General features: G+C 36.3%; 1 long non-coding RNA gene across 1 annotated transcript; it reads right to left on the reverse strand.

Annotated features, from left to right (window-relative positions):
• Nucleotides 1-865: 865 nt before the first annotated feature.
• LOC106922660 (uncharacterized) lies at nt 866-10,651 on the reverse strand. The gene is made up of 2 exons (XR_001419236.2): nt 10,205-10,651; nt 866-1,888 (listed from the first exon to the last, which is right to left on the reverse strand). It is a non-coding gene; the product is annotated as an uncharacterized LOC106922660 (long non-coding RNA).
• Nucleotides 10,652-13,167: the final 2,516 nt, after the last annotated feature.

Below are 13,167 nucleotides of genomic sequence, written 5' to 3' on the forward strand. Positions count from 1 at the left end.
ACAGCACAATAATCTTAAGAAAGAGGCGAGGGCTTAACTCTATTTACATTTAAAAACAAAAATGAATGACAGGGTCTTCTTGCTTTTTCATCGTATGCTGCTACAGTAAAATTATGCAAGGTGGTGATTGCCACAGTTGCAATAATACTATGTAAACTTAAACATATTTTTGTCTAAAACAAAAAAAAGTGCACTTTTTATTTTTAAAATTCTATTAGCAGTGGGACTCGATTAATAATTGAAACACAGAACCTGTAATTAATTAACCCCTTAACCCTCACCCCGTAAATCACCAAAAACGGCTGAAAAGTTACACCCAAATTAAATCATCTGCCGTTCTTGAACAATTCTCCCCCCTTTCCAGCTCCCCAGACCCCACTCCCTCCCCCGCACTCTAACGATACGCTAGCCCCCCTCAATGTCTCTCCTTCGCGCCCCTCCTTCTTCATTTTGCTCATCACAGAGTGATGTTAGGCTATCAGCTCCTAAACCGAACAAAAACAAGCTGTTTGCAGCTTACCTAGTCCAGTTTTTAAACAGTTTCACCTTAAGTTTATTTTGGCATTTTTTCACAAACCATATGTGCAGTACGAACAGTTTTTGTAAAAACTGTGCAAAAAACAAAGTGTAAAATTTTGAAATCCTTTAACCACAGCTTTTAGCTTATCGCAACTGGAGAAAAAACAGTTTGGCATAAATTAAGAATATGTATATTAGCATATCCTTAGTATATGGATATTAGCTCATACTTCATTCCATATTAAAGATCTATCTGTCTACATATCTATCATTGTGTGTAATTAGTGTTTTGATGCGTGCATCTGAGTCTTGTCTGTTCTAAACTTAAGAAACTTACAATGAAATACACAAAAAATTCCACAATTTTAAATCTTTGTACAGCTTGTTAGCAGAAATCAACCTATATGGCATGACTTGCATGCTACAGGAAGCCTCCTTTTACATATTTTTTGCACTGTGATGATAAAAAGATTAAACATTTTGGTTCCCTTGAGCTCCCATGTTGATTAACACCCTAAGATGCACTCTGTGCATTTCTATACTTCCCATGCTCCAGGCTTACACGTGAATTTCTTCTCTCCTCCTCTCATTATATCATTCCCAGATGTGAATTATTTTATGTCGACAAAAAAGGAGAAAAAAGCAGTTTCATCTTCAGAGTATTAACTTCTAAAAAAAAAACACACAAAAAAAAAAAACATCCACCATCCAAAGAGTGGCACTAATTTTAGACAAAATGCGGAGCAGGCAGGATGAGCGGGATGAGCTCCACATGGCTGATGTAATGATATACTGTTTGAGTATTCAGAACTAGTGCAAATAAAGTCAGACTCTTAAAGGCCATGCAAATAGGCTCATCTGTGCAGATATTAGCATAATCAAAAATCAGATTTCAGCTACATGAACATCACACACAACACATTAATCAATTGTGATTAGAATTACATTTGAAGCAGCTGACAAACAAGCAGAAAGACAAAGTGTACAGTAAAACATACAGGTATAAAAATTTAAACGATACATTTCTACAGACACTTACAGTTTATGTATATTTTCTCTAAATTAGAAGTGTCCCATAAGGTTTCCTCTGATTCATATAGTTACTTCTTGACATCCATGAGCGGCTTTAATTAAGTGGCACACTTATTAAAAAAAAAAAAAAAAGAAGAAGCAAAACACTACTTAGTTTCGGTGTTTATAAATCTGGGTGATTAGAGCAAAAGCAGTGTGACTAATAAAGGATTACTTTGGTGCAGTTTTAAAATGTATCTGTAAATACAGTGGAAGGACTCCGCTCTCTGGTTTCTTAATTAATCTGGTTTCTTCAACGTATTGAAGCTGCTTCACGGTCTCATCGGAGGCATTGTGACTGCAAAAAATAAATAAATAAAGCTCATTTTAATAAAAAAAATGGAGCCCTGTTTGGAAAAGTTAACAGAAAAGTCACAGTGATCACCAGTCAAACTTCACATCTGCACATTCTCTACAGAAACGTCACGAGTCAGTTTAATTAGGACCAGAGGGGTTTCCTCCTCAGCATTAAAGTCAATCGTTTGTGTTTTTGGAGTCTGGAGACCGGATGTGGAGAAGGAAATATCTGACATTTTGCACAATCATGGGCATCTGTGCCAATATGACCAGAATTTGAACGGGAAAGTCTCCTGTTGCTCTGCACCTCGGGCAGAATAAAACTGGCAGAATAAAACGAGACAATATTAAAGGCACTAACCTTCATCACGGCTCCTGGAGTCTGCCATACATATTTATATAATTTCCCTTGAAACCGAGCAAAAATAAAGAATGGAGGTGTTTTAAATAAGTAAGAATGAATGATTAAACTTTAGTGATTTCTCCAACGCGCTGCTGGTGTGGCAGTAAAAACAACAAACTGCTGGCGAGGGGTTTCTCTTACGAGAGGTTAAACTTTAAATTTATGATAAACATCTATCTAAAATAGGTAAAATCTATGAGAATAGTTTAATGCGTTATTAACCTGCTGACAGTAATCTGTGTCAGTTTTGCTAATTCCTATCCACACATTACCATTTTATAATCAGCCTACGTCCATCTGGAAGCAAATTATTTTGTATCCATGAGTTTAACATGAGTTATTTCTCTTGATAGTAAAGTATTCTGATGAAATCCAGCGATAAGCAATGCTATGTACATTCATTGTCAATACTTGCCAGAGGGCTGGTACCTATACTCATTGACACCCTGCACAAGAATAAGTCATAATATCTACCTATATTTTTAAAATGTCATACTTAAATGATGTGTTGTTTTTGGAGGGTTGAAAATTACACTCAGTTTCCACTAAACATGGTTCTGGTTGTCATTTGGGTCAGCCTGTCTTATAAAAGTGAGAAGATGGCGTCTGATCTTCCTCTTGTTGGTAAATATTTAGTGGAATCAAAAGAAAAACATTTCCTAACAGTGGATTATAAGCAGATTATTTGAAGTGGTTATATTCATACTTCTGTTAATCCATAATTACGTATGGCTGCTTAAAAGTACACAGCCATTTGGTGTCCCCCTAGGTTCTGTTCTGAGCCCCTTCTGCTTTCGTCATATTTGTTCCCTCTTTGTCAATTTTAAAGACTTTAAAAGGCAATAAGTTACATTAGAGAACGTTTGTGTCCAGCAGATCCCGGAGGTCTTGGGTGCAGGCGCTACTGATAGTACTGTGAACCACTTCATGTTTTTTTTATTTTTGACTGTGTGCTGATATGGAAGCAAAAGCAGTTTTCTAACATGGATAAATCTGTTAGTTGAGGAACTTTTGGAACTGTATATTAAATATGATTAAAAAAATTTCTATAACTGCACTTTTGTTAATTGGATATAATGTAGAATATGTTCAGCTGTTTATGAGCTATTGCTTTCCATTTTGTTGACCACAAAAATGGACCACATTACAGGCGTTTTTCTCCTAAGCATGACAGCTGCTGTTGAAAACCTCACATACAATAAGCAGCCTGATTAGGTAAAATGGCAGCACCTGCTGTAACTTTAGTTTTTCTGTGGCCTCCAGCCAAAAACCTGATATCAGACATGTCTTCCCACGCACCGAGTTCGTTTCCAGCTCAGTAGCTGCCCTAACACCTCATTCTGTCCCTGCCTGGTGCTTCGATCAGTTATTCGCCTTTGGCTATTGATTCTGTTTGCTCCCACTGCTGACTCACGTTGACACGTATGAGGGCTGTTTTTCTATTATGTACACATAATACTATTTTGATTTTTAATTACTTGAGGATTTGTTCCGTAAATCAGCGATTTTTCCTCGTTGCCTTTGGTTATGACTCTTATAATGATGTCATTTCCAGATGAAAAGTACCCATTGTGGTGATATGTTTACATGTAGCAATTAACAATTATTGATTATAGCTGTTAATTGCCGACATTCTCATGATAGTTTTACTGTCACTTTGACGTTATCTTGCTTGAAGACACTTTCAAATTGTATAGGCAAGACGTTTTATACAGTTTTTTAATATGTAAAATCACCAACTCAACTTCATCTTTGAAGAAAGCTGCACAAATATGTGCTACAGCATGAGGGGAGGGGTTAGCTAGCTATCTAGATCACTCTAAATACATTAAGTTGTGACAGGTTGATGCTAACAAGTAATAAACCTAGGAATTTACACATGGACTGGTGAATCCATAATAAACTATTCTCTCAAATAACACGCACACACAAAAAAAAATATGAGAAATTGTTGTCAGGGTCAGGAGGAATGATGTGCCAAAGAATGTATTATCTTAAATGTGAAATGCTCTTTAACTGAATGTTTGCTAATTTTAGTCTTCTTTCAAAATACAATTTCATGACAATGTGACATCTTCAGGGTTAAACACTGATCTTGGTCTTCACAGTAATAGCTCTATTGGACATTTTATTTTAAAAATTTGCTACAATTTGTTATTCTTTATAATTTTCTTACTCCTGTTAAATAGGTCTTAAGCTTTCAATAGCTAAAAAAAAAAAGTAAGCATATCTGAAAATCATAAGGTTGTGTGATACACGTAGTTTCACTGCTAACTCCAGTCTGGACATTAGTTTAATACAAGTTGACCTTCCTTGTCCATCTTTTCTACCACATGTTGAATTTATTTTCCCATCTCTAGTCATTTTTTCCTCCTCTCTTTCATTTTCTTTTCTCATCCCATAATATGTTAATTATCATTACCCATTTCAGAGAAATGTTCTCTTCCCTTTCTCCCAGTGTTACCATTATCCTTCCTGCTGTTTCTCTCCCATTTCTTTATGGGCCTAGCATCAATAATTCACAGTCCCCTGCAGAGACCGGCTCTTGGTGGACTTATTAAACATGAACAGGAGAGAAAGACTGAGAGTGATTGCAGAGGTCTGAGAGAGATGCACGGGAGCGGAAATAATGGCAATAGAGATGAATCAGTGTTTGAAACATACTCAATACAGACTGGGGAAACGCAAAGAGGAAGAAATTAGTTCTCGGTGTGATATCCAATTTGTTGTGGATGCATGCCGTTCGTTTATGACAGCCAGTTATAAAGTAAAGCTGTCACCAGTATCTCAAAAACACTGGGCACTCAAAACTTAAAAGTGTGGCACTTTTCTTGTGAAAATTTTGAAAGATCAAATTTATTGTGCCAAATAATTTGCGCTGAATCGCTTTTGAAAAAAGAAATTGAAACAAAATGAGTGCGGTTAAACATACGTTTACCCCGTTGGTTCACACGTTTTGTGCAGGCATGAATCTGGTGCGGACCAAACAACTGGATTGAGAAGCACCATTTATAGTTAATGCAAAATGTAAAATGTATTAAATGACTGAAACTGTGACAAGCAAGGCTGGATTGGAGGTTTTATCTCAATAGAGCTGGATAGTAAGGATGGTAACAAAAACAAATTGTAGAAACCTACTGTTTGAGAGCTGCAGCATAATGTCAGAGCATCATTGAATGTTTTGTACTTTTGTATTTTTGTTTATTTCTTTCTTACTTTTCATGTATGAAAAGGGCCTGTTATGCAGCCATATGCCAACTTCAATCTGCCTTGGGGCGTATCAAACTCCTTTTGATAACTAATAATTTGAACTTTCTATTTTACATCAGGAAAGTGGTTGCCTGATTGAAAACAATATACTGTTACGGCCAGTGGCCTTTTCTGTGTTTGTTTGTTGTTTTCAGTGGCTAATCAGATTGACTTCACCTGGAAGTGGGTGCTGCCCTGCTTGTCCTGTGCCACATCCTGAGGCCTACCGTGATTGGGTCATCAATTGCCGGCTCCACCAATCACTGTTGAGTCCTCCCTTTAAGAACCAAGGACATCCTGGGAGAAGTCGTGGCTGTTTCTTTGTTTAGACAGCTTGCTGTTTAGACAGGTGTTTGACTGCTGTAAACTTGTTTTGCTAGCTCTGATAGCCTTTGTTAGCTTTGATAGCTCTGATAGCCTTTGTTAGTTTTGATAGCTCTGACAACCTTTGTTAGCTTTGATAGCTTGTGTCACTCACTTTGTCCCTGTGAGGGATCTTTGAATCTCTGTTAGAGATTTGTAGTTTGTTTTGTGTACCCTGTTCTGAAAGTCTAATTTTGTTTGGTTAAGTTCTTTGATTTACAACTGATTGTTTTGTTTAGTACCCTTTTGTTGTAAGTCCCTACATTTTGACTATTGTTAATTTTTACCCTCTTTATTTTTGTTGAACCCAAACAATAAACCTCTGAATTGTTAAACCTTACCACCTAGGTTTCTTTAATGTTACTTCCCTTTCCCCTGGCCGAGCCGGATCGTAGCATATACCAATACATATGTTTAAACTATAGGGCAACTTCTTACTCAGCTTAGTTAGTCTTTCCTTTTATAGGTCTGTTTGTTGTGACAGTTTTGCTTGTAGGTTAGTGTCATGTAATATTTCATGAAAAGAAGAAACTTTTAACTAAAAAAGAAGCTTTTAAGTGTGTGCATCTGTTTTGTTGCCTTGCTATGTGCTTTATCCCCATCACACAGTGGGCGGATGCAGCTGAACTCAACTGACTGTGATTTATAAACCTTCTCTAATGTTCTACTGTTGGGTGAAAGAAGCATCACATTAATATTGTCTCTTCTGTTTAAATCTGCCACATCGTCTCTTTCCCATTTACTACGCAGTCACCCGTGAAGGAGTTTCTTCCCAGGAGTTTGAGTTTACTTTATGATGGTGTTCTTTTAGCGGTACTACTTTAATAACTACCTGATAATGATAACTGGACTTTTTGAAGTGTAATATTAGTTAGCTTCCTAGCTAACCAAAATGCCTAGCTAGCCATCTCTTTTCTTGGTGTTGTTGGACCTTGCTATACTTTTTGGATAAACCTAGGTCTGGAGTCAACTTTTGAAGTTCAATCTTTTCAGTAGAGAACTGTACTTTATTAGCTTACTAGTTAGCCAACGTGTCTTGCTAGCTAGCTCTTTTCTTGCTGCTGCTGGATCTTGCTGTACTTCTCGTTTAGTTCACTGCAAATTCCCCAGACTTCACCTGACCCTTTTTTCTGTTTCTAGACTTTTCGAACAATTAGAATTAAATTAGTATTTTAAATGAATAGTTTTAACAGAACCCAGTGTGGGAATACTACGTTTCTTGATTTGTTACATGATTTTCCTCACATTCCAAACTTCTGTACATGTGCAATGCACTGTGTACCAAGAAGGGAGTTAAACCAAATGCTACATTAATACTGGATTTTTTATCAAAGGTAATGTGAGAATCATGATTTTGCCTGATGTGTTGACAGATCCATTTTCGCCCTAGAAATCCCATCAAGTATACAGATTTTATATTTTGAGGCTTCAGATGATACGGTTGTTTGTTGAAAGGATGGTAACCCATTTGGACCTCAGCTGCCTGTTGCACACACTACGTTTCATTTATTTCGTACCACTGAGTGTTTGATTTTCAGAAGGGAAGTGTGAAAATAAACAAAATTAAAACTCGTCTGCAGTAGAAATTCGATAACATACACACAGTTATGATGTGAAGGCTTCCACAGTTTTCATAGTTTTTGATGACATTGTGCAGTAGAGCTCACAATAATTTTACTTATAGCATTTCTTCTTTTGGAAACTTACAAAAATTAATATCTGATGTGCGAACAAATTTTACTGAGCAACCATTTGTATAATACCATGACAGTATGCATTGGTTCCTCCATGGGTTTCATGCTCTATGTAAAAGAAAAAAAAGCCTTTGAGATGAGAATATGGCAGGTGCTCGTCACGTCATCTTGCAATAAGAGACACGTTCATCTATTCTGGGTCGGTGGGAATTTGCAGGATGATAAATACCACATTAAGATTTTCTCTCTTTGTGTAATATAATTTATGTGTAAACTAAGCTGATCTGTAAACACAGAGCATCAGAACTAGAAATATACCATAAAAGGTCAGAGATGAAGTTATGGAGAAGTTTGAAACAGGGTTAGTTGACAGAACAGTATTCCAAGTTTTGGAAATAGAAACTGCAAGCCTATCAAGACGAAAGCCGTCCACTGCTGTGTCCGAAGCAGCTGCAGGAGATTCAACCTGAAGCTGCCGTCACACAGTTTCCTATCTTACTATGTATTAGCGATGGGCGGATTGATCTGAAATATTGATAACATCGATACCAAGTCAGTGTCTGCATCTGTATCGGACCAATACTAACGTGATAAGATCAATACTTTAGTTTCAGATTCCTTCTTGAAATATAATTTTTGTATTGTAGTTATACAACTCTACTGCAAAAAAGCTTTCTCCTCGTTTTGCTTTCACTGTTTTTAGAAAACAATAAATCTTTATTGTTTCTATTCGTCATGTAAATATGTCATTAAAGTATTTTGTAGACAATTACAAACTACCTAAATTCTGTCCGAGGTTCTTGCAAAGTAATTCAAACGAAAACCCACAAAAACGCCAAAAAGTCAGAAACTTTGGTGATTTTGATACTGATTATTTGTCATACTAAAATAATAATGAGTGTCGGTATTAGTATGGATATTGGTGATATATTTACTTCGTAAAAATGCAGTATCATACACCTCTACCATGTGGGTTATTTTCCTGTCAGGTGTCTATCAATACCAGGCAGTCAAAAAATAAAAATAAAGAGTGTTACGAAATAGTGGGACAACGGTACAAATATACAGCCAGAGCACCAATGCAATGTTTTAGATCAAAGCATAATCATGTCCAGCTAGAGACAGCTAATTATTATTATTTTAAGCAGTTTCTTAATGTGTTTTATCTGTACCTTCCAGTACCACTGGCCCTTTGACGACATTGATGAGCTCGATATGGCCCAGAAATGAAAACAAGTTTGTCGCCCCTGGTTTACTGTCAAAAACAGCTGAACAAGACCAGCTTTTGTATCTTAGGCAAACCCCCTCACAGGAAATGACTTTCTTGGCATGGTGTCAAATTGCTAACCAGTGCAATCTAATAACGCACTGAGCAGTTTTTAATCAAAAAGTGAAAACAAGGTTATTGATGTCTGAAAAACACAAGGTGCTACCATGAGTCACAGTAAAACGCACACGGGAAATAAGCATTAGTTGGGTGATCTAAACACAATGTTGAAGTTTTAACAAGGCAATTCATTTCTGTAAAACTGCTGCTCATATGTGAAACCATAATAATTAGGGTGGAACAAAACACTGCAGAGAAACGATGACAAACCTCAACCCCCATTTGAATCATAGATTTAGTTCAACTAAAGGAAGGACAAGTCACACATGCAAGGAAACAGAATATAGCTTTAAATGGGAGACAAACTCCCACCGTCTATTTGCAGCCATTAAAAGTAATTCTGATTTAACCTGAACAAAGACTGCACCATTTAATGACTTAAAGCATACCACCTGCTTATGAAGCAAAGAGATTAATATTTATCTGCATTGCTTTGAAAGCTTTGGACAGAGAGTTATGCTTTCATGAAGACTTCCTGTCTACTTCTTAGCTTCTTCGTTCTGACTTAATAATTAAGTCATGCTCCCGGCTCTTTGATGCAAATAAACATGCACAGATAATTCTCTCCAATTACTTAATAGTTAAGCAATTTACACACAGCTGATGTTACACACACACACTCAATGGGTTGCACCGTTCGGTCCATTTCTACATGACTGAGGCATCCGTGCTCTTTAATGATCCCTACTGACGCCTCCGGCTGCAGACATATTAGTGTCAAATTAGGAGGAAATGAAAAGAATCTACCCAAAGGGCCGCCGAGCATCTCCATTTATTTATGGCCTCTCCAGAAACGGGACATTCTAAAAAAAAGTGACACAGAAATTGGAAATGTGGCGATGGCCAGCAGATGCCGGCAACACGTTCAGTCAGCCGAAGACAGCGCCTCTGTCCTTGTGTCCACTTTGACGAGAAACTGACAGATTGTACGAGCGCAGAGGCTAAAATTGAAGCACGGTTGCCGCGTGAAAGTTTGAGTGTTTAAAAGTCAAATTTTCAGACTTTGACAAGCGGCTAATAATCGTACGTCGGCAGGATCTGCACCTGACAGCTAAAGCAGTTGTTAGGATTAATGTTTGGATTCTGGTTCTCGAGTGAGCCCATTTGAAATGTCATGATTTCATTTGCATATTTACTTATAAAGGGATTGTATAAACTGTCATAAAGCAACATTCACCGTGACCGAATATTTACAAGAGCTTTTTTATTCTATAAACATACCACAGTTCTGAAGAAATACTTTTCTTTTAGGATTTTGCTTCCTGATTTTTGATCACCTCCCACCAACATCTGGTTCTTCAGATTCTCTGGTGAGAATCATTCATGCATCAGTCGTCTCTTTGGGATGTCATCTCTCCATTGCCAGGGTGCATAACTCCTGGGCCTGTTTGGTATTGGAGAAATTAGAGCCATTTAAACAAGGGTTAAAAACAGAAAATATTTTGAAAGAATAGACAAATGGAGCACTTAACCCTTTACTGCCTGAATTTATTCACAATTACCAAGCAAAAATAAATGTTCTGTTTTACTGTTAAGCAGCTTCTAATGTGAGTGCATTTGACAATATGAAAAAAATAAAAAAAATTGAGGAAAAAATTAGGTATAGCTTTGTCCGCTAGATTGTGGCAAAATACTACCAATATGATTCTTAATATGTGTAGAATAAGCATCAACAGGCTTTAGTGGAGCTCTATATGCAAAACAACAATGGTTAAACACAAATGTAAAAACATATATATATATATATATATATATATATATATATATATATATATATATATTACAACAATGTCCCAAGTTTGCATTTTTGTTGGCTTAATATAAAAATTTGTGAATGTAATAAAATTGAGAGTGATGAATACAGCAGGACCTACAGTCGGGCAGACAGGAGGCTGCTTGTGGCCCTCAGGAGCCAAGAAAACTTTATTTTAAGCTTCAGCGGTACAACTAAAACATACCTGCCTGGTAAGTCTTAAGTTTAGCACTCATGATGTTCTTGAAATAAACAATTCCTTCAAAATATAAAAGTTTGTTAATAAAAATAATTCCAAAAAAGGGGGCAAAAAAACTTTTTATTCCCCTATAAGCTGATCGTGTTTCCCCAAGAATCCACCAAACTCCAGGTTTAACAAATGCAGGTAGCAAACATGTGAGAGACAATATGAGATTTAAACACAAGAACCAAAAAACATAAAAGAATCCAAACTCCAACTAAATCTGTACAGTCTGATCCCAAAGATCAGACTGTCAGCTGTGTCCTTCCATTAGTGGATCTATGCTTTATGAGAAAACAGACTTTAGATTTGTCTTTTTTATCTACATCTATCCAACATTAGGAGCTCATTTTGGGAGTTTAATAGACTTGAATCAGCAGAAAACAGAACTTTTCTAGGTTCTCCTTTTGTCTGCTGATAATAGACATGTATATCACACCCATTACTTCATCCATTCACGTCCGTATGCAACACAAACCTTTACATCATGTAACTTAAACAACACAGAGACAACACCCAGTATTCACAGATGAAGATGAAACAGAATTTATTGATATTGTTCCATGTCAGTGTCGTGTCTCAAATTTACATCAAATACACCGCGAACAAAGCACATCCTTCAAATCTGATGCTCTGCTGAAAGCAGCTGGCAGCACAGTCAGGGCTTTTTGATGCCATGGAAAAAAACTCTGTGTGAACGCGGCGTCAACTTAGTGGAATTAGGGTTTAGGGAACCGAACACACGAACAGAATAACGAGCTTTTTGTCTCGAGATGCTGACTCGCTTCCTTTACAAAACCCCGACTCAATTGTCAGGCGGGGGCACATTAAGCGATAAAGAATGCTGATTGATGTCAGAGAAGACTTTTTAATAATGCATTCTGCATCAAATTCACACCTCAGATAGAATTACTGATGCTCTCTCAAAGTGATGGGAGGCAACTCTGATCTGTTCAGAAAAAAGAGCACAGGTACAAGTCAATGAAATTAGGAAATTGTCAAAAAGTTAGTGTATTTCAGCAAATCAATTTTAAAAAGTTTAAATTGCATAATGTGAAGATGCGCCCCACATTTTGGGAACCTCTGCTTTAAAGCATCAATGACTGCTTTAAAGTTGTCAAGTAAGCAGTCTTCCCCTTGACTTCAACATTAAACACATAACATTTATGCATTTTTACATTTATTTATTTAAATTTTCTAAGACAAAATCAAAATTTTTGTTATAATTACATCTAACAGAAGACACCTGAAGTATAATCATTCTGTGTAACAATTCCATACATTTCACTTTTTTAATTAAGATAGAGGGATAAATTACCTATTTAATGTTACTGCAACTGTATCATAATTCGAAACAATTTCAATTTGTTGCATTTTTTTACTATTTTGAACGATAAAATTCAAGCGAGTTATTTTTTTCTTGCTTGTATTTTTTAAAATGTTAACAGACTTCATCCACAACAATAAACAAACAAGGAAAGTCGTTTCTTGAGTTGAAGTCCGTTTTCTTTTTTAAGAAAGCGATATGAGCAATCTTTTGTCTATTTGTCTTTTTTTCATGACAGGTCAAATTTGTTCTGGTGGATAAAAGCTTAAAACTAAACTAAATAAAGAATTATATAAAATACAACGCATGTGAGGGTCTAAGTGGTGACAGCTTATAGTTTTAATTGACCGTTATTTTAAAAAATATGTCTAATAGTAAAGAGAAAGCAGTGAGGCATTTTTAACAATGTTGATCTAATCTTTTTTTTTCTTTTGCACAATAACTTTTGCAGCATTTCATTTAACGATTGATCTAAACTTAAACTTCACATGTTGTTGGGACTAAAAGACATGACACCACTAGTTTTATGGACTGTAGCTGATACTTCCAAAGCGTAACGCCATCAGGGCCCCTGGAGGCACACACGTGTCTGAAATTGTGTCGCAAAGACTTTTTTTACTTTTTTTCTTGAATCAGACCGACTACAACTCGACTATCGTAGGGCATCTCCTGAGAGCCCCGAGGGCAGAAGAAGTGAACTACGTTCACAGTCAGCATTTATAGTCAGGAAGAGAAGAAACTGTACTCTGAGTCTTTCAAAACTAGAACTCTTTTCTGAAAGGCTTTATATATATATATATATATATATATATATATATATATATATATATATATATATATATATATATATATATATATATATA

Source organism: Poecilia mexicana, unplaced genomic scaffold, assembly GCF_051168715.1.
Source record: "Poecilia mexicana isolate PSO_F unplaced genomic scaffold, ASM5116871v1 scaffold_2, whole genome shotgun sequence".
NCBI classification, from domain to species: domain Eukaryota; kingdom Metazoa; phylum Chordata; class Actinopteri; order Cyprinodontiformes; family Poeciliidae; genus Poecilia; species Poecilia mexicana.